Source organism: Heptranchias perlo, chromosome 20 (genome assembly GCF_035084215.1).
Source record: "Heptranchias perlo isolate sHepPer1 chromosome 20, sHepPer1.hap1, whole genome shotgun sequence".
NCBI classification, from domain to species: domain Eukaryota; kingdom Metazoa; phylum Chordata; class Chondrichthyes; order Hexanchiformes; family Hexanchidae; genus Heptranchias; species Heptranchias perlo.
Window position 1 is genome coordinate 18,948,240 of NC_090344.1, and position 19,084 is coordinate 18,967,323.

Genomic DNA, 19,084 nt, shown 5'->3' on the forward strand with positions numbered 1-19,084 from the left:
GACGCCCGATTAAAAGCACCGGTCACGTTGAAGTATCTCTGATGCTGGGAGAGAGGTGAATGCGGTCAATTAATGCCAATTAATGCATTTGAGCATTGAAGAGATCTTTAAGCCGCAGCACTGCGAGCCGAATTCAAACCCATGCAGGAAAACCCCATTGGAGTTTTGAGACCACAGCTTGAACCACTCGGCCATCGCAGCTGTCAACGGCATGTTCGTTCAGACAGGATTCCATTTAGAAACATGCAATTTCTGTCTAAGCCAGCATTGATGGTTCAGGGGTAGAATTCTCGCCTGCCACGTGGGAGACCCGGGTTCGATTCCCGGCCAATGCACGATCTTTTTGCATTCTGCACCAAGGAGGAACTTTGGAACAGTGTTGTGGTGTTTGGTCCTTCCAGCCTGTTCCGCAACTCAATGATATCATGGCTGAGTTGTGACCGAACCACCTGTACCCGCCTTCGTTCCATGTCTCCAAATTTCATTGGTTAACAAAAATCTCTCAATCATGGGTTTCAAATTAACAATTGAGCTCGCATCAACTGCCGTTTGTGGAAGAGATTTCCACACTTCTACCTCCCTTTGCTTTCGAAGTGTGTCCTAACTTCACTCCTGAAAGTCCTGACTCGAATGTTTCAGCTCTGCCCCCAAGTCCTCGACACCCCAACGAGCGGAAATAGTTTCTTTGTAAATACCCCATCAGTTCCTCTTAATATCTTGATAATTTCGATCACATCAGCCTTTAATCTAATAAACTGCAGGGAATACAACCATAGTTTGTGTAATCTCTCCTCGTAATTTAACGCTTGGAGTCCAGGTGTCATTCTCGCAAATCTGCACTGCACTCCCTCCAAGGACAGTATATCCTTCCTGAGGTGCGGTGTCCAGAACTGAACACAGTTCTCCAGGTGTGGTCCAACCATAAGTGTTTAGACTCTGGAATAATGTCCATTCCCTTGTATTCTCGTCCTCTAAATATATAGGCCACCATTCCATTAGCCTTTTTGATTATTTCCTGTACCTGTCCATGACATGTTATTGATCTATGTACATGGACAGCTAAGTTCCTTTGGAACTCCACAGTTTCGAATTTTTCACCTTTTGTAAAGTATTCTGATCTATCTTTGTGAGGTCCAAAGTGGATGACCTCACACTTGCCAAAATTGAAATCCATTTGCCACGGTTTTGGCCATCCATTTATTATATTAATTTCTCAATGGAATGTTATGCTTTCATCTTCACTGCTTACAACGCTGCCCATTTTGGAGGCATCGGCAAACTTCGATATGTCGTTCTCTATCCCGTCATCCAATATCAATGAGACCGCCTGACCTGGGGGAAATTCACATTCAGCATCATTCTCTTCATCATCTTGAGACATTTTATTTAATTACATGTGTTGCCGAGGCATCGAATGTAAGAGCAGGGAGGTTCTTCTAGAAATGAATAATTCACTAGTTTGGCCACAGCTGGAGTATTGCGTACAGTTGTTGTCACCACATTACAGGAAAGGTGTGACTGCACTCGAAATGGTACAGATGTGATTTACGACGATGTTGAGAGGACTGGAGAATTTTAGCTATGAGAATAGATTGGATAGGCTGAGGGTGTTTTCTCTGGAACTGAGGAGGCTGAGGGGAGATTTAATTGAGGTGTACAAAATTATGACGGGCCTGGATAGAGTGGAAAGGAAGGATCTGTTTCACTGAGCAGGGAGGTCAATAAAAAGGGGGCATAGATTTAAGGTAATTGGTGGAGGATTAGAATGGAGCAGAGGGGATTTTTTTCCACCCAGCGGGTGATGGAGGTCTGGAACTCAATGCCTGAGAGGGTGGGAGAAGCAGAAACCCTCATCGGATTTAAAAAGCACTTCAATGTGCACTTGAAGAGCCATAACTTTAGATTTGTGGTTGGGATCAGATCAGCCATGATCTTATTGAATGGCGGAGCAGGCTCGAGGGGCCGATTGGCCTACTCCTGCTCCAATTTCTTATGTTCTTATGTTCTTATAACCGACAAGACTACGGACCAAACGCTGGGAAGTCTGGCGATGCTGGATACTTCTTTTCCGGTCGGTACAAACACGATGGACGGAATCGCCTCCGCTGGCGTAAATTTTTAAGGTGTGGAGATGCCGGTGATGGACTGGGGTTGACAAATGTAAACAATCTTACAACACCAAGTTATAGTCCAACAATTTTATTTGAAAATCACAAGCTTTCGGCGGCTTCCTCCTTCGTCAGGTGAATGTCAGTGAAATTTTTAAGATTGCCTGATTCTCTGATATGATTGCCGTCTGTCTCGGCATGGTGATAACATACACTCTACCATAAGAATACTTTAATCAAATTGGTGATTTGTTTCACTGTGAGAGCGACGAGACATGTATGTGTAGACATTGGCTGCAGCAGCTGGGTTGCACCTTTACTTTTCGGACCGTCTCAGTCTTTCTTTAACCTTCTCTGCTGGTGTTGCAGGTTCGATCAGCCATCGCCGTTCAAGGAAGCCGAAAAAGTCCATCAGGCGACAACACAAGAGACAGAGACAGGGAGAGATAGAGAAATGCATGCAAAGAAAATAAAGGTTATCAATAGAATCATACAATCATAAAATGGTTACAGATTAGAAGGAGGATATTCGGCCCATCGAGCCCGTGCCGGGTCATTTTAAGTGCAATCCAGTTAGTCCCATTCCCCCGCTCCTTCTGGTAGCTCTATATTTTTATGCCTTCAAGTATTTATCGAATTCCTTTTTAAAACCCACGATTGAATCTGCTTCCACCATCCTTTCAGGCAGCGCATTCCAGATTATAACTACTCGCCGGGTAAAAAAGTGTTTCCTCATATCGCCTTTGGTTCTTTTGCCAATCACCGTAAATCTGTGTCCTCTGGTTCTCGACCCTTCCGCCAATGGGAACAGTTTCTCTTTATTTACTTTATCTCAGCCCTTCATGATTTTGAACTTTTCTATCAATTCTCCTCTTAACGTTCTCTGCTCCAAGGAGAACAACTCCAGCACGGGGTAAATGCGATCAATTAGCTTCAATTCATCAATTTGAGCATTAAACAGCTCTTTAAACGTTACTGTGAAATTATGGTAGCGTGGCCTCGCGGTTTAAGGTGTTAAATTTAATTTCTATAGATGCGTGGGTTTGAATCCCGCTGCTTTTAGAATTTCTGCCAATGTTTATTTTGTTCTGTTCACAGAAAACCCGATTGTAGTGCGATGGAGCAGAGGATGTGAAAGGAGCTGAATGTGTAACTGCAGATATTATTTTCTTCACGGGGACAGGACACGTTTCCACAGGTAAGGTCCTCTCACCTTAATATTATTTCCAGCAGAGTGGGACAGGTGATCAGAGTGACCGGGCTCCAGCGGCGCAGTCAGTGCACGCTCCTTATCTGACAGAACAGGGTCGGGAAATTCCGAGGTTGTTGGTTGAGTCTCACCAAGATCAACGAATCCTTTTCCTTGTGAACATTTCGAACGGAGCTGAACGTATAATTGAGTGTTCCAAAATGCATCAATTATTTGTATCGCCACGTGGTTCCTCTTGTTGCAATATCAGATGTGATATTTCGTGTTATTAGTTTACAGGAGGGAGGCTGCGGTATTGGAACCATAAACTATGATTTTGATCAATCTCCTAATTTTGGGATTTAAGCTTGAGCTTTAAACCAGCGCGTTGGAACGCTCAGCCACGATACTTTCCATCTTGCGATCATCAGGAGCTACTTTTACAGGAATTGAATTACTGCAAACAAGAATTATACCCCTCAAGCACCAATGCTCGAAAAGCAGCAGGATGAATGTGTCCAGTTAGAAACCAGTCTGATGGAACATGCAGTCTGACAGAGCCGGAAGTTCAGCAGATTGACTTTTGCGGTGAGCAGATGATCAGCCTCCTTCTTGAGAGTGTTTCGCCAATCCAGCTCAGAGTGGATTAAGCATTATAAATTCGGGTGGGACTGGAGCCACTTGTGTAAGATGAAGTGCAGGGAGTTGTTTCCCTTCCTTGACGGGCATTAATGATCCTTTTGTAGTTTTGCTGCAAAATTTCACTTCCCAGCGCGGAAATCACCGAACCCTGAGCTAAAATTCAACGATGGTGAGATTCAGACACACAACCTTTGCAGTGATTAGAAGTCCCACGTGCTACTCATGGCATCACAAATCGGCTATCGATTAGCTTATTTCACGTTACCCATATGCTGCTTTGGAACTTTTGCTGCGGTGCAGTAAATGGTTCGAAAGCTCAGTGGGGATTCAAAGCGCTGCTGAGAAATCGACATAGCGATGGTATGTGCAATGCACAGTGCTCTCTCCATCCCAATTGCTCTCTCTTTCTCTCTCTCCCATTTGCACACTCCCGCTTTCTCTCGAGTTCTCACTCTCCCCGTTTATCTCAATAGGGTTGGAATACAAGGGGTGGATGTCATGTTACAGCTGCACAGAGCTCTGCTGAGACCCCATCTGGAGGACTGCATTCAGTTCTGGGCGCCCCACCTCAGGAAGGATGTCTGAAACTGGAGGCTCGAGGTGCTGAATGGCCTACTCCTGTTCCTATGTTCCAATGAATGGAACAATCATTCAAGTACAGGGACCCTAATGTATCAGGATGTGTGAGTGAAGAATGTTTTCTTTTTGAAGTACTGATTTTCTCAGTGTCCCAGTTCAGTGCAGTCCAGTCCAAACAAGCTGCTCGCACAAAGTGGCATTTTCTGTGAGAACACGAAAGACGCGTTCAGGCTATGACAGTACCGAGTGCGGGTCGGCCTGCGCGTGAAATGGAAAGTGAGGTGAAATACTCCCACAAGTAGTTGATGTCTCTGTTTCCATTTCCAAAATGCACGCACGCACGGGCCGAATCGATGCAGAGAAAGTTACGAGGCGAAGCAGGACTGCCGTGCATCATTTGAAGCAACTGGAACACACAAAATTCGGCCCGTTTCACGTGGCATCTCCTGTTTCTGAATCTTCTTACCCTCCTGCTTCCTCTACTCCTCCAGCTGCCAATTGAATTAGATGCCTGATGCAAATACAGCCAATACATGAAACCTATCTTGACCTGGTCAGCAGGGAGAGAGAGGGCAAGAACGGTGCTGGCCATTGAGAAGGGATGGATTTTGTACATGCCGGGAAAGGTCTCATCTCCCTGCTTCTTCGCTTTGCGGAATATCTTATTGTTCAGGAGATGATCTCACTGCCCCCCAGGCCCATGATCCCCACTCACACTCTCCTTCCAATCTCACACACCTTTGCTTAGGTTTGAAATCGTGTATGTTTTCGCACTTGGATTAAATTTGAAGAAAGCGATGCTGTGATAACCCGGGACTATTGAGGAGATGCAGTGCAAGAAGATACATAAAAGGGTAATGATAACAGTGACTGTTCTGACACTGTGAGCTACAGTTAAAGGCTGAACACATTTAAAGTCTCATGCAGCAGGTCCAGGTCCAAATCTTTCACGTGGCATCTCCTTCTGCTTCTGTCACTCCTTTTCCTCCACGTAGAGTTCACTTGGAATTCCTGTGCGGCTGCATTGCGCATTTTCCAGATCTGCTTCGACCGCAATTCGCTCCAGTTCATCAATTGCAGATACTAGTTTCATCAAGACACATTTTCACAGAAAAGGGCTGTTCATCCTTTTGTTTTTCAAGCACAGTAGGGCAGAAGATCAAAGTAACCGGATTGGGTGAACTGTCTGTACAGGTGCCTGGTGGGCTCGTGGTTATGATTCGGCGTTCACACCTCTGTAATTAATTACATGAAACCAAATAAACTCTACGAAAAGATGAATATTTCTGTAAACACCATTAACCAACCTATTATTTTCTGTTGCAGACTGAAAGAGACGCTAACGTGGTTACCGAGTGACACTCACAAGTTTAATAATGATTTGTTTTGCATGTGAAACGCTTTTCAGACTGCATTTTAGAAATGGTCAGTGTATATGACACCAGGAGTTTGGTGCAGCCGTTGTTAAATTGAACAGGAACAGCCGATTGTCGACCTATCAACACAGGAGAAGAAACTCGCCCCTGAAGGTACATATCGAGCAAGTTCCAATATAATGAAGAAAATCTGCCCGGGATCCAATTGGGGGCTTTTTGCATGTGAGGTGAACGTGCTAACCGCTATAATACAGAAACCGCAACACGGTAAGTATTTGTAAAAATGTTCAGTGCAACTGCTGTTCAATTTCACAGGACCGGTGTTTTGCATCAAACAGAAGTTAGCAGCAAAAAGTGTTATTAATGGGAATAGTGGGACTGAGAAATGTTTAAACAGCCGGCACCCTGTAAAACAGAGCTCCAAGTATCGGTTTAAATAAAGTCCTGAACTGACAGAGCGGAGGGCAATTAAAGATTGAATTATATCGCAATTCACCGAATCTAACCAACGTTTAAAGAAGTGAATCTGTCAGGAGTGGGATTCCTGCGCTTTTGGTGAGGAAGTGTGGCGGGCTGCTGCTTCCGTCCCCCGCACTCCGAGAGGCGCGGTGGCGGTCGGTACCAATCTCCATTCTATGTATCCGGGTCCACACGTTTCCCGTGGAGCTGGTGGCAGAACTGCAGCATCTGACTCCAGATCCGAAGACTACGTGTTTGAATTACGTTGGGTCCCAGCATTTTCACTCCGGCTCAGGGCTCTGCGACTGATTCAAAATTGGAACAGTGTTTTGGGGATTGGCTGTTCAGCGTTTGCGCAGTATTAACAAAGTTATATTTCAAACATCATTGTTTTTTTTTCTGTTACTTTCTATTTACACCCTCTCCAGTTTTAGATAGAAACATATTTCAACGTTTAAGTGGTGTGTTGTCCAATGTTTGTGGAATCAGTGTAATTCAATTTGATGCATGGAATGGCGTTTTCTGTAACTTTCTATTTAGACCCTCTCCAATTTAATATAGAAATAGGTCTCAATTTTTAAGGGCTGCAGTGTGCAATGTTTGTGGTATCAGTGCAATTCAATTTGCTACTTTAGTCTATTCCTTCTCCAACCCAAACTCTTGTCGTTAGATTTGTAACATCACCTAGTTCAAAATGGGATAGTCAGCGATATAAATAAATCAGTAACAACCCGAAATCTCAGCGGGTATATTTGTTGCAATACTCAGTGACCATCTCGATTTCCATTGAAAATTTCAATCAGCAAATCCTAGCGGGTGTTTTGGGTTTCATAAACTAATTTAAATACTTGACTGTTTCCTGGAAATGATCCAGTGGGGATTTCCTTACCCGTACCGACAATTAAATAAATACATTCGATCATTTCGCAAATGACAGTTGCGTAAATAAATAAATTGCGACATGTAACATGAAAAGCAGCTCTTCCTGTCATTAAAAACAACTTACGCATTTTTTTTATTTGCTTACGTTTAAATGTAGAACATACATTCAGAAATGCTCTCTACAATTAAATAATGGTAAAACAATCCCAGATTTCAAACACAGAGCATGATGCTAATGTATAAGTAAGATTAATCATTACTTTGTGAAATTTGCATTCTTATTGTCTTTATGATGTTACGGAAAATATTTCTAGATGTAAGGCCCCAACTTAATGGAGATACGAAGATGAAAACCGAAAGAATTTTTCAAAAACTATTTGGAGCGATTTGGTGGGTTCCCCATCTCCTTTCTTTAATTGTTACCTTTTGCTAATTGTTCATCTTGATCCGTTTGCTTCATTTTTTCCTCAGTTATTTATGGTCTACCTGTTAACGTTCTTAAATATTTGATTTGTTTGACTTGTGATTTGTTGACCTCCAGGTAGAAGTCTGAAACAGAAATGTGTTTATATTCAGGAGTGACTCTGAAGTGTGAGACCGAGAGGTGATGCCGGATGTGTGACCGAGAGAACAACTGCTGGAGGCAGAACTGTCCGTAACCTAACATACCCCGTGTGGCATTGCTCATGGTAGATCGGATGATAATGTTTTATATTGACTGGACGGCTACGTGCATAACACACACCGGATTCTACTGCTGGTTTAACTCCACAAAGTATAATCACCATAAATGCCCAAAGTCTCAGATCAGTTAGAATTGAATTGCTGTTGGTGAGGGGAGTTTGTACATTGGAAGGAGTTTATACATTTACAGCTCCAGGTCAAACTGCAAACCTCTCTCGCCTGTAGGTGACGTCACCATGAGGTGTCGACCTTTGTTTGTTCTTCTGGACTTCTGAAGTGTGATTGAACCTTACCAAAAGTTTCCTATAATTAATGAGGAAGGAAGGTGTCAGTGTAAATGGGAGATATAAACGCGAATGTTTCACTGGGTACCATGGGAATCAGATACACTGCTCATTCCAGTTATTTGTCCAGCAGGAAACAGAAATCATTCTCTTCAACTGTACTCGCCCGAAGGAAAAGGAAACAAATAAAACTGCTCGGTTCTTTGTTTTCGCTTCTTCTGTTGGTTTACATTCACTCACAGAGAAAGCGACAGATAAAGCGACTGAGAGATTGGATTGGCTTTTTCACTTTGTAGTCTATTACACTTTGTACTTATTGTAAGAGACGGTTCCACCCAAGCTATCCTGTGCCTGATATACTAATTAATACCAAGATGTGTTCAAAATGAGTTTCAACCAATTTTACAAAAGCTGCACAGCGAAAACAACTTTGAAACGAGTTTCGCTTCGCAACTTTTAATAGAGATGGGGTTACTGGTTGTAAGTAAAGAAGTTTGTGCACACAGGCCTTTGGATCAGTATCCTCGAAACGTGTTTCGGACACATTGTATGAGAGGTCCGTCTGCACAGTGAAGGAACATTTCCGCATTGAAGCTCTGGAATCCATTCCTTGTTGGCTCCGGAATTAATACAAACACCGCCCTGTGTTACTTTGTTGCTGAATTCACAAATTGGGTAAATATCACATTGGAGACTTAAGACAAAAAAGGCCCCGACCAAACGGGCACTTTGAGCAGCTTAGCCACGGAGCCAAATCAAGCTGCAACTTCACGACCTCCCCTCACTGACACCTGTCAGATTCATAGAGTCATAGAGTTATACAGCACGGATAGAGGCCCTTCGGCCCATTGTGTCCGCGCCGGCCATCAGCCCTGTCTACTCTAATCCCATATTCCAGCATTTGGTCCGTAGCCTTGTATGCTATGGCATTTCAAGTGCTCATCCAAGTGCTTCTTGAATGTTGTGAGGGTTCCTGCCTCCACAACCCTTTCAGACAGTGAGTTCCAGACTCCAACCACCCTCTGGGTGAAAAAGTTCTTTCTCAAATCCCCTCTCAACCTCCCGCCTTTTACCTTGAATCTATGTCCCCTTGTTATAGAACCCTCAACGAAGGGAAAAAGCTCCTTAGTATCCATCCTATCTGTGCCCCTCATAATTTTGTACACCTCAATCATGTCCCCCCTCAGCCTCCTCTGCTCCAAGGAAAACAAACCCAATCTTCCCAGTCTCTCTTCACAGCTGAAGCGCTCCAGCCCTGGTCACATCCACTGTCTGTTGGAGTTTGAGGCCGTTTTGTACTTTTCGATTTGTCGCGTCTATTTCGCTGTGTTTACCTGCACCGTTTGCATCTCTCGCTCCGTTCAGCTCTCTGTGGCAATGTGTGGATTGATTCTGAATGAAAAATGTAATAAAAGGCCCTAATTATCAGTTGGGCCAGTGGCGCAATGGATAACGCGTCTGACTACGGATCAGAAGATTGTAGGTTCGACTCCTACCTGGCTCTATTTTATGCAATTTTCCCCCTGACACTGGGGAATGAATGAGTCAAACATTAGAATTACATATTGTTTATGGTGAAGCAGCAAATAAAACATTCCATTTTGAATGATTTAGTTTCAGTTATGTACAAAAAAAAGAAACTTTGACCACAACGTGATTCCAACAAGCCGCCTTTTCGGTTGATGTCAGACACATTAACATTGCAGCACGAGGTGTCGCCACCGCGCTGATGGCCTGCATGTGAATACGGGCCTTTCAGACACTTCGTGTGACACAAGAGCTTTCCAATCCCCTCCACCTCCTGAACATCGAGGCGTCCGGCAGAAGCAGCATTCACCGCCAGCACCGATATCGCGCTCCCTTTGCCGATCTGCAGGAAATCCGATTCTGAAAATACAAAGCAGGACGGACAGTATCTGGAAAACAGTTAAACTTTCAGTGTTCATACTTTGGTGAGAACGATAAGCTGGACTTTGGGTAGATATTAACTGGGTGTGTAGTCGGAGTGCGCTGTTCTTTTATAAACTGTGGGCGCGTAGATATGAGTGCGATGTCTATATATGAATTGTGGGTGTGTATATATGAGTGAGCTGTTTATATATGAAATGTGGGTGTGTATATATGAGTGTAATGTTTATACATCAAGTGCGGAATGACCTGAAGGGACAATTCCACCCGGGATTATATGTTGTTCCAACGAATGACACAAAGTTCAATTAACATTAGGCGGAAATCACTCAGTTGGGCGGGCGTTAGACTAAAGATCTGAAGATCTCGAGTTTCTGCAGTTTTAATTATTTACCCGTAGCCCTTCATGTTTTTCCCTTCAAGTACTTATCCAATTCCCCTTTGAAAGCCACGATTGAATCTGCCTCCAGCACTCACTCAGGCAGTGAATTCCAAATCTTAACCACTCGCGGCACAAAAGCGTTTTTCCTCATATCGCCTTTGATTCTTTTACAATCACCTTAAATCTTTGTCCCCTGGTTCTTGACCTTTCTGCCAATGGGAGCAGCTACTCTGTCTGGACCCTTCAAGATTTTATCCACCTTCCCCTTAAATGCATCTATGTGATTTGCCTCAACTACCCCTTGTGGTAGCACGCTCCACATTCCGACCACTCTTTGGGTAAAGAAGTTGATCCTGAATTCCCTATTGGATTTAATAGTGACTATCTCATACTTATGACCTCTAGTTTTGGACTCTCCCACAAGGCAAGTGAAACCATTTTCTCTATGTCTACCCTATCAAACCCATTCATTATCTTCAAGACTTCTATCAGGTCACCCCTCGGCCTTCTCTTTTCCAGAGAAAAAAAACATAGTCTGTTCATCCTTTCCTGATAAGTATATCCTCTCAGTTCTGGTATCACCCTTGTGAGTGTTTTCCACCTTCCCCATTGTCCCTATATCCTTCATATAATATGGAGACCCGAACTTTGCACAATGCTCCAAGTTTTGTCTAACAAAGGTTCACTACGAGTTTAATATAACTTCTTTGCTTCTCAATTCTATCCCTCTAGAAATGAACCCCAGTGCTTAGTTTGTTTTCACATGGCCTTATCAACCAATGTCGCGACTTTTAGTGATTTGTGTATATGTATCCCTAGATCCCTTTGCTCCTCTATCCCATTTAGACTCTTATTATCCAAGCAGTATGTGGCCCACTTATTCTTCCGACCAAAATGCACCACCTCACACTTAGCTATATTTCAATTAATTTGCCATTTACAAGCCCATGCTGTAAGGTTACGAATGATTGCCTGTATTTTTCGCATTTTTCCTTTGTATTAACTGAGGCTCCCAATTAGGCGCCATCACCAATAAATTGTGAACAACAGTGGTCCCTGCACCAATAAGTTGTGAACAACAGTGATCACAGCACCGATCAATTGTGAACAATAGTGGTCCCAGCACCGATAAATTGTGTACAACAGTGATCCCAGCATCAGTAAATTGTGAACAACAGTGAACCCAGCACCGATCAATTGTGAACAACACTTGTCCCAGCACCAATAAATTGTGAACGACAGTGGCCCCAGGACTTTAGATCTTGAACTACAGTTGAAACTTCTGTAGGAAATTAAAAGAAGCGCCCAAATCGCTCCACATGAATCTCAAACATTTTGGGAAGACGTTCAGTGCAAACAATCAGGAATTTAAAGGCACTTCAATGACCTGCACTTTCTTTGAATAAGTTTTGTTCGACATTACATTCGAACCTGAAATCGCACTCGGCTTTCATCTCAACAAACCACAGTGTTGCCGCTTTGTATCTGTCTGCCTTTAAGTGACGGAGTTGGATTAGACACGGTCTTATCCAATTATTGAAATCTCACCAAGCGCCAGGGAAAGGAAACTTAGCGTCGAACTGTCCCTGTAAGTGATGAGTTGAATGGAATGTCGCTCCAAACAGATCGGGACAGAGCGCAGTGCAGCCACACAGGAGCTCCAAATCCACCCTCTCGCCAGTCGGCAATTACAAATTTTAACTGAACTATCCATTGTCCCAGAGTCACCCGCTGAAATCGAGTCTTTCTCGGACACATTTTTTTCTTAGCATTGGTTTAAAAGTGAAAACTGCCGTCCACTTCACTGCAAGTGCAAGAGAGAACTTTGTAGACGCTGCCCGCGTGCAGCAAGACCTGGACAACATTCAGGCTTGGGCTGATAAATAGCAAGTAGCATTCGCGCCAGACAAGTGCCAGGCAATGACCATCTCCAACAAGAGAGTCCAACCACCTACCCTTGACAATCAACAGCATGACCATCGCCGAATCTCCCACCATTAACAACCTGGGGGTTACCATGGACCGGAAACTTAACTGGACCGTCCATATAAATACTGTGCTATAAGAGCAGGTCAGAGGCTGGGTATTCTGCGGCGAGTGACTCATCTCGTGCCTACCCAAAGCATTTCTACCATCTACAAGGCACAAGTCAGGAGTGTGATGGAATACCCTCTACTTGCCTGGATGAGTGCAGCTACAACATCAGTCAACAAGCTAGGCACAATCCCGAACAAAGCAACCCACTTGATTGGCACCCCTTAAAAAACCCTAAACATTCACTCCCTTCACCACCGGCGCACTGTGGTTGCAGTTTGCACCATCCACAGGATGCACTGCAGCAACTCGCCAAGGCTTCTTCGACAACACCACCCAAACCGGAGACCTCTACCACCGAGAAGGACAAGGGCAGCGGGCGCTAGGTAACACCACCACCTTCATTTCCCCTCCAAGTCACACACCTTCCCGACTTGGAAATATATCGCCGTTCCTTCATCGTCGCTTTTATCAAAATCCTGGAAATCCCTACCAAACAGCACTGTGGGAGAACATTCAGCACACGGGTTGCAGAGGTTCAAGAAGGCAGCTCACTTCCAACTTCTCAAGGGCCATTAGGGATGGGCAATAAATGCTGGCCTTGCCAGCGACGCCCACATCCCATGAAACCATAGAAATTGTCGAAAGGTTACAGCATGGGAGGAGGCCATTCGGCTCTATTCAAGAGCAATCCAGGTAATCCCACTCCATCGGCCTTTCCTTTCATGTACTTATCCAGTTCCCCTTTGAAGGCCATGATTGATTCTGCCTCCATCACATCCTCGGGCGATGCGATACTGATCCTAACAACTCGCTGTGTAAAAAAGTTTTTCCTCGTGTCACCTTTGGTTCTTTTGCCAATCACTTTAAATCTATGTCCTCTGGTTCTTGAACCTTCCGCCAATGAGAACAGTTTCTCACTATCTACTCTGTCCAGACCCTTCATGATTTTGAATACCTCGATCAAACCTCCTCGCAACCGCCTCTGTTCCAAGGAGAACAACCCCAGCTTCTCCAGTCTATCCACGTAACTAAAGCCCCTCATTCCTGGAATCATTCTAATAAATCTCTTCTGCACCCTCTCAAAGGCCTTCACATCTTTCCTAAAGTGCGGTGCCCAGAACTGGACACAATACTCCAGTTGTGGCCGAACCAGTGTTTTATTGAAGTTCATCATGACTTCCATACTTCTGTACTCTATGCCTCTTTATATAAAGCCCGTCTGCTTTTTTAATGGTTTTCTCAACGTGCTCTGCCACCTTCAACGATTTGTGCACATAAACCCCCAGATCTCTCTGTTCCTGTACCCCTTTTAGAGTTATGCCCTCTAGTTTCTATTGCCTCTCCTCGTTCTTCCCAGCAAAATGTATCACTTCGCATTTTTAGCGTTAAATTTCATCTGCCACTTGTCCGCCCATGCCACCAGCCTTTCTATAACCTCTTGAAGTCTATCACCATCCTCCTCACTGTATACTACCCTTCCAAGATTTGTATCATGTCCAAATTTTGAAATCGTGCCCTGCACACCCAAGTCCAAGTCATCACTTTATATCAAGAAAAGCAGTGGGTCCCAGCACTGACCGCTGCGAACACCACTGTGCATCTCCCTCCAGTCCAAAAAAACAACCGTTCACCATCACTCTCTGTTTCCTGTCCCTTAGCCAATTCTGCATCAGTTGCTACTGCCCCCTTTATTCCATTTGCCGCTATCTGAATGATACGCCTACCGTGTGGCACTTTATCAATCGCCTTTTGAAAGTCCATATACACCACATCAACTGCATTACCCTCAACTACCCTCTCTGTTGCCTCATCAAAAAAACTCTATCAGGTTAGTTAAACACGGCTTTCCCTCATCAATCCACACTCGTCCAAGTGACTGTTAATTCTGTCCCGGATTACCGTTTCTAAAAGTTTCCCCACAACTGAGGTTAAACTGAACGGCCTATTGTTGCTGTGATTATCCTTACACCCTTTTTTGTTTCTCCAGTTCTCGGGCACCACCCCCGTATCTATGGATGTTTGGAAGATTATGGCCAGTAGCTCCGCAACTTCCATCCTGACTTCCCTCAGCAAATTGGGATGCATCCCTCCTGGACCGGTGATTATCTAATTTGAGTACTGCTGGACTTTCAAATACCTCTTTATCATTTTTTAGCCCATCAGTAATTCAACTATATCTTCCTTTACTGAGACTCTGGCAGTATCTTCTTCCTTGGTAAACACATGCACAAAGTCCTTTTATTTTATTCGTTCATGGGATGTGGGCGTCGATGACGAGGCCGGCATTTATTGCCCATCGCTAATTGCCCTCATTTAGGATCTCAGCCATCTCTTCTGCCTCCATGAGTAGATCTCCTTTATGGTCCCTAATCGGCCACACCCCTCCTCTTACAACCCGTTTAATGATTACATGTCTGTAGAAGACTTTTGAATTCCCTTATATGTTGGACGCCAGTCTATTCTCAAACTCTCTCTTTGTCACTCTTATTTCCTTTTTCACTTCCCCTCTAAACTTACTATATTATGACTGGTGAACGAATAAATAAAAAAAAAACATGTTCGGATTTCCTTCAGCCTGAAACAGAAAGTTACCGGTTGATTAATCGCGATTTGAACAAGCATTCGTCTTTTTTATAGAGCTAATGAGTTTTGCGTATTGATACAGTGAATCATTTTGTAAAAGTTAATTCCCTCAACGGGAACCGGAGCCGTCTCCCGCACTGAGAGCATTTGCAGAAGGCAGCTCTCTTCTGCGATTTTCATATAACAGCTCCATCGGTAGAGTTTCCGTAGTGTCGTGGTTATCACGTTCAACTAACCCGCGAAATGTCCCCGATACACAACCAAACGGAAATATTTAGGAAAAAGTAGTCCACTCAGAATCACTAAATATAAAAAAGGAAGAATTCACTCTGTGTTTAGATATATATAAAATACAACGCCTCACAGAACCGGTCGAGGTTCCTTCCTCTGCCCAGTTCTACACACACTCAAGCACTACACATATACCGACAGTATCTCTCCCTCACTCCCGTTTCCTACCCTGACGGTGCAGGAAGCCCCTCTCAAAGCTGCACATTGCGACTGGTTTCAGTTGATTTGTGAAAGATCATTAAATGATCCTGCAGCGCTGCCTCGGTTAATAACTACAGTTATAAACAGTATTGCAGCCGCGGCAACAAACACATGAGTTTTTCAATGTTCGATGTTCCCCAGCTCCCGGATTAAGTGAGGCCACGACAGCAACAACATTCAGGCCGCCTGTCCTCCCTCGCTCTCTCCACTCACACGTTAGACCAAGAGAGATAGGAGCAGGAGTAGGCCATGCGGCCCCTCGAGCCTGCTCCGCCATTTGATGAGATCATGGCTGATCTGATTATTACCTCAACTCCACTTTCCCGCCCTTTCCCCATATCCTTTGACTCCCTTGCTGATCAAAATTGTTTTTTAACTCATCCCTGAATGTATTCAATGACTCGGCCTCCACAGTATTTTGGGATTCACGACCCTCTGGGAGAGGAAATTCCTCCTCATTTCCATCTTAAACGGGCGACCCCTTATTTTGAGATTATGCCCCCTAGTTTTAGATTCCCCCATGAGGGGTAACATCCTCTCAGCGTCTATCCTATCGAGTCCCCTCAGAATCTTGCATGTTTCATAAGATCTCCTCTCATTCTTCTCAACTCGATGTGTAGATGCCGGTGATGGACTGGGGTTGACAATTGTAAACAATTTTACAACACCAAGTTATAGTCCAACAAATTTATTTTAAATTAAATTCCACAAGCTTTCGGAAGCTTCCTGCTTCGTCGGGTGGATGGTGTGGAAAACTCCAATGAGCTTCTAAACTCCAATGGGTATGAACCCAACTGTTCAATCTTTCCTCACAAGACAACCCTTCCATACCCGGATTCAACCAAGTGAACCTTCTCTGAACTGCCTCCAATGCAAGTATGTCCTTCCTTCGTTGCTGATGGAAATCAGCAAATTCCGCTTCAGACAAAGCATTACTGCCCATCCCTGGGAAACAAGATGCCACGGAAGCTTTGACAACATCGTTTGACCCGCAGTTATTGCTCCGATGCAAAGCAGAACTTTGCAAAGCCAGCTGTTTCAAAATTTACAGCCTGAACAGGGACTTGAACCCTGGACCCTCAGATCACTACCCACCTTAAAAGTCTGATGCTCTACCGACTGAGCTACTCAGGCGCTACATTCAAAAAGCTTCCATTATACAGATCCATGGTAGGAATCTGACTTATCCCTCGGAGACGTCGAACCATGGTGAAGATCCGATTTATAAAATTCTCACTAACGTGTTGAACATGATGTAAGAAACATGGACACCGAACTTGTGATTTATAATTCTTCTTTTTTCTGCCAAATATCTTATTATTCGTTAGCACCAATTAAAAAAAACACTTTACCCAGTGGCTCTCAAGCTAAATTGTCCCACACGGGGAGTTGGAAAAGGCCTCTCGACCTTTCACCGTATGAACATCTGTGAGCAGAATAATTTCTCCCGTTAGACAGTGACATCAGGCAGCAAATTTCCCTTCCAGATTTTCCTTACACGAAACTCCCAACCGATGGTTAGTAAGTTTGCAGATGACACCAAGATTGGTGGCATTGTGGACAGTGAAGAAGGTTATCTAGGATTGCAACGGGATCTTGATAAATTGGGCCAGTGGGCCGATGAATGGCAGATGGAGTTTAATTTAGATAAATGTGAGGTGATGCATTTTGGTAGATCGAATCGGGCCAGGACCTACTCCGTTAATGGTAGGGCGTTGGGGAGAGTTATAGAACAAAGAGATCTAGTAGTACAGATTCATAGCTCCTTGAAAGTGGAGTCACAGGTGGATAGGGTGGTGAAGAAGGCATTCAGCATGCTTGGTTTCATTGGTCAGAACATTGAATGCAGGAGTTGGGATGTCTTGTTGAAGTTGTACAGGGCATTGGTGAGGCCACACTTGGAGTACTGTGTACAGTTCTGGTCACCCTATTATAGAAAGGATATTATTAAACTAGAAAGAGTGCAGAAAAGATTTACTAGGATGCTACCGGGACTTAATGGTTTGACTTACAGGGAGAGGTTAGACAGACTGGGACTTTTTTCCCTGGAGAGTAGGAGGTTAAGGGGTGATCTTATAGAAGTCTATAAAATAATGAGGGGCATAGATAAGGTCGATAGTCAAAATCTTTTCCCAAAGGTAGGGGAGTCTATAACGAGGGGGCACAGATTTAAGGTGAGAGGGGAGAGATACAAAAGGATCCAGAGGGGCAATTTTTTCACTCAAAGGGTGGTGAGTGTCTGGAACGAGCTGCCAGAGGCAGTAGTAGAGGCGGGTACAATTTTGTCTTTTAAAAAGCATTTGGACAGTTACATGGGGAAGATGGGTATCGAGGGATATGGGCCAAGTGCAGGCAATTGGGACTAGCTTAGTGGTATAAACTGGGCGACATGGACATGTTGGGCCGAAGGGCCTGTTTCCATGTTGTAACTTCTATGATTCTATGATTCTATGATTAACGAAAAGAAGAATTGTGTGTTTGGTTCTTTAGATTTAAAGATCTCGTACCGGCCCCGTTGTCATATCAGCTGCCGCTTATAGCCCCCCCTCTCCCCCTATAAACAAGTAAACTCGCACCTGCTATTGCAAGACGGTAGGCCAGAGGAACCCAAATGCTCACATGGGAACACTAAGAAGTCGATGCGTTACGGAACATACCAGTTGTATCTTGAACTCCGGTCAAAATGTTCGAAGCGAAAGGTTCGACTATTATCGGTGAGGCTCGGACTCACAACCTGAGCCTTTCGAGAGCACCACAAAAGTTTCCTCGACTGATCGATTGCGCTGCAAGATCACAAAAACCTGGAACTTTCGGTCTCTCGATTATCGTTTCGTGACAAACAGAAGCCTCCTATCAAGATGCGCTTCGTTAAATAGCCGCAGTGAAGTTTAAAAGCCGTAGAATCTGAAACAAAACCCCTGAAGATAAGAACTTTTATTTATATTATTATTAATTTAAGGACAATTTTTGTTGGTACTTTAAGGAGGATTTGGAGAAAGTGTGAGATGAAACCAACAAACTCTCTTTCCGCTGTCGGTGACTGAAACGATGGGCTTTATTTGACTTGAAAACCGATGGAGAAGTGTGTCAGAAGATTGTGGTTAGTGGCAGTTGCCGGGGAGATCCAGAGGAGAGGGAGAAAAGTCATAGTCACAGCTGTGACAGCTCAAGTGCTCTGCTTATCTGTAATATTTAAAAAGTAATGTACAGTACAGGGCAAACCGATTTGGTATCGGTTATCAAAAATACTAAAAGACACGGGTTCAAAGGCAGATTTGTGAAGAGGGAACGCATTTAACCGCCAGACCGAAATTATTCCACATGAATCTGAAGCGTCTTGGGGAAAACGGCAGTGCGAACTGTTGTTCGTGTCATGACTTGAAAGACCCACCAATTCTCGACAGTATCTTTGAACGAGTTGTGCGTTAGAAGCCGCTTTGCATTCGTCAAACGTGTAGGTGACGATATTGGTGTTATTA

General features: G+C 44.1%; 3 non-coding genes across 3 annotated transcripts; 2 read left to right on the forward strand and 1 right to left on the reverse strand.

Annotated features, from left to right (window-relative positions):
* Positions 1-264: 264 nt before the first annotated feature.
* Positions 265-335, forward strand: trnag-gcc (transfer RNA glycine (anticodon GCC)). Its single transcript has one exon. It is a non-coding gene; the product is annotated as a tRNA-Gly (tRNA).
* Positions 336-9,634: 9,299 nt separating this feature from the next.
* Positions 9,635-9,707, forward strand: trnar-acg (transfer RNA arginine (anticodon ACG)). Its single transcript has one exon. It is a non-coding gene; the product is annotated as a tRNA-Arg (tRNA).
* Positions 9,708-16,654: 6,947 nt separating this feature from the next.
* Positions 16,655-16,739, reverse strand: trnak-uuu (transfer RNA lysine (anticodon UUU)). Its single transcript is given in 2 exon segments — positions 16,655-16,690; positions 16,703-16,739. It is a non-coding gene; the product is annotated as a tRNA-Lys (tRNA).
* Between the last annotated feature and the right edge of the window lie 2,345 nt (positions 16,740-19,084).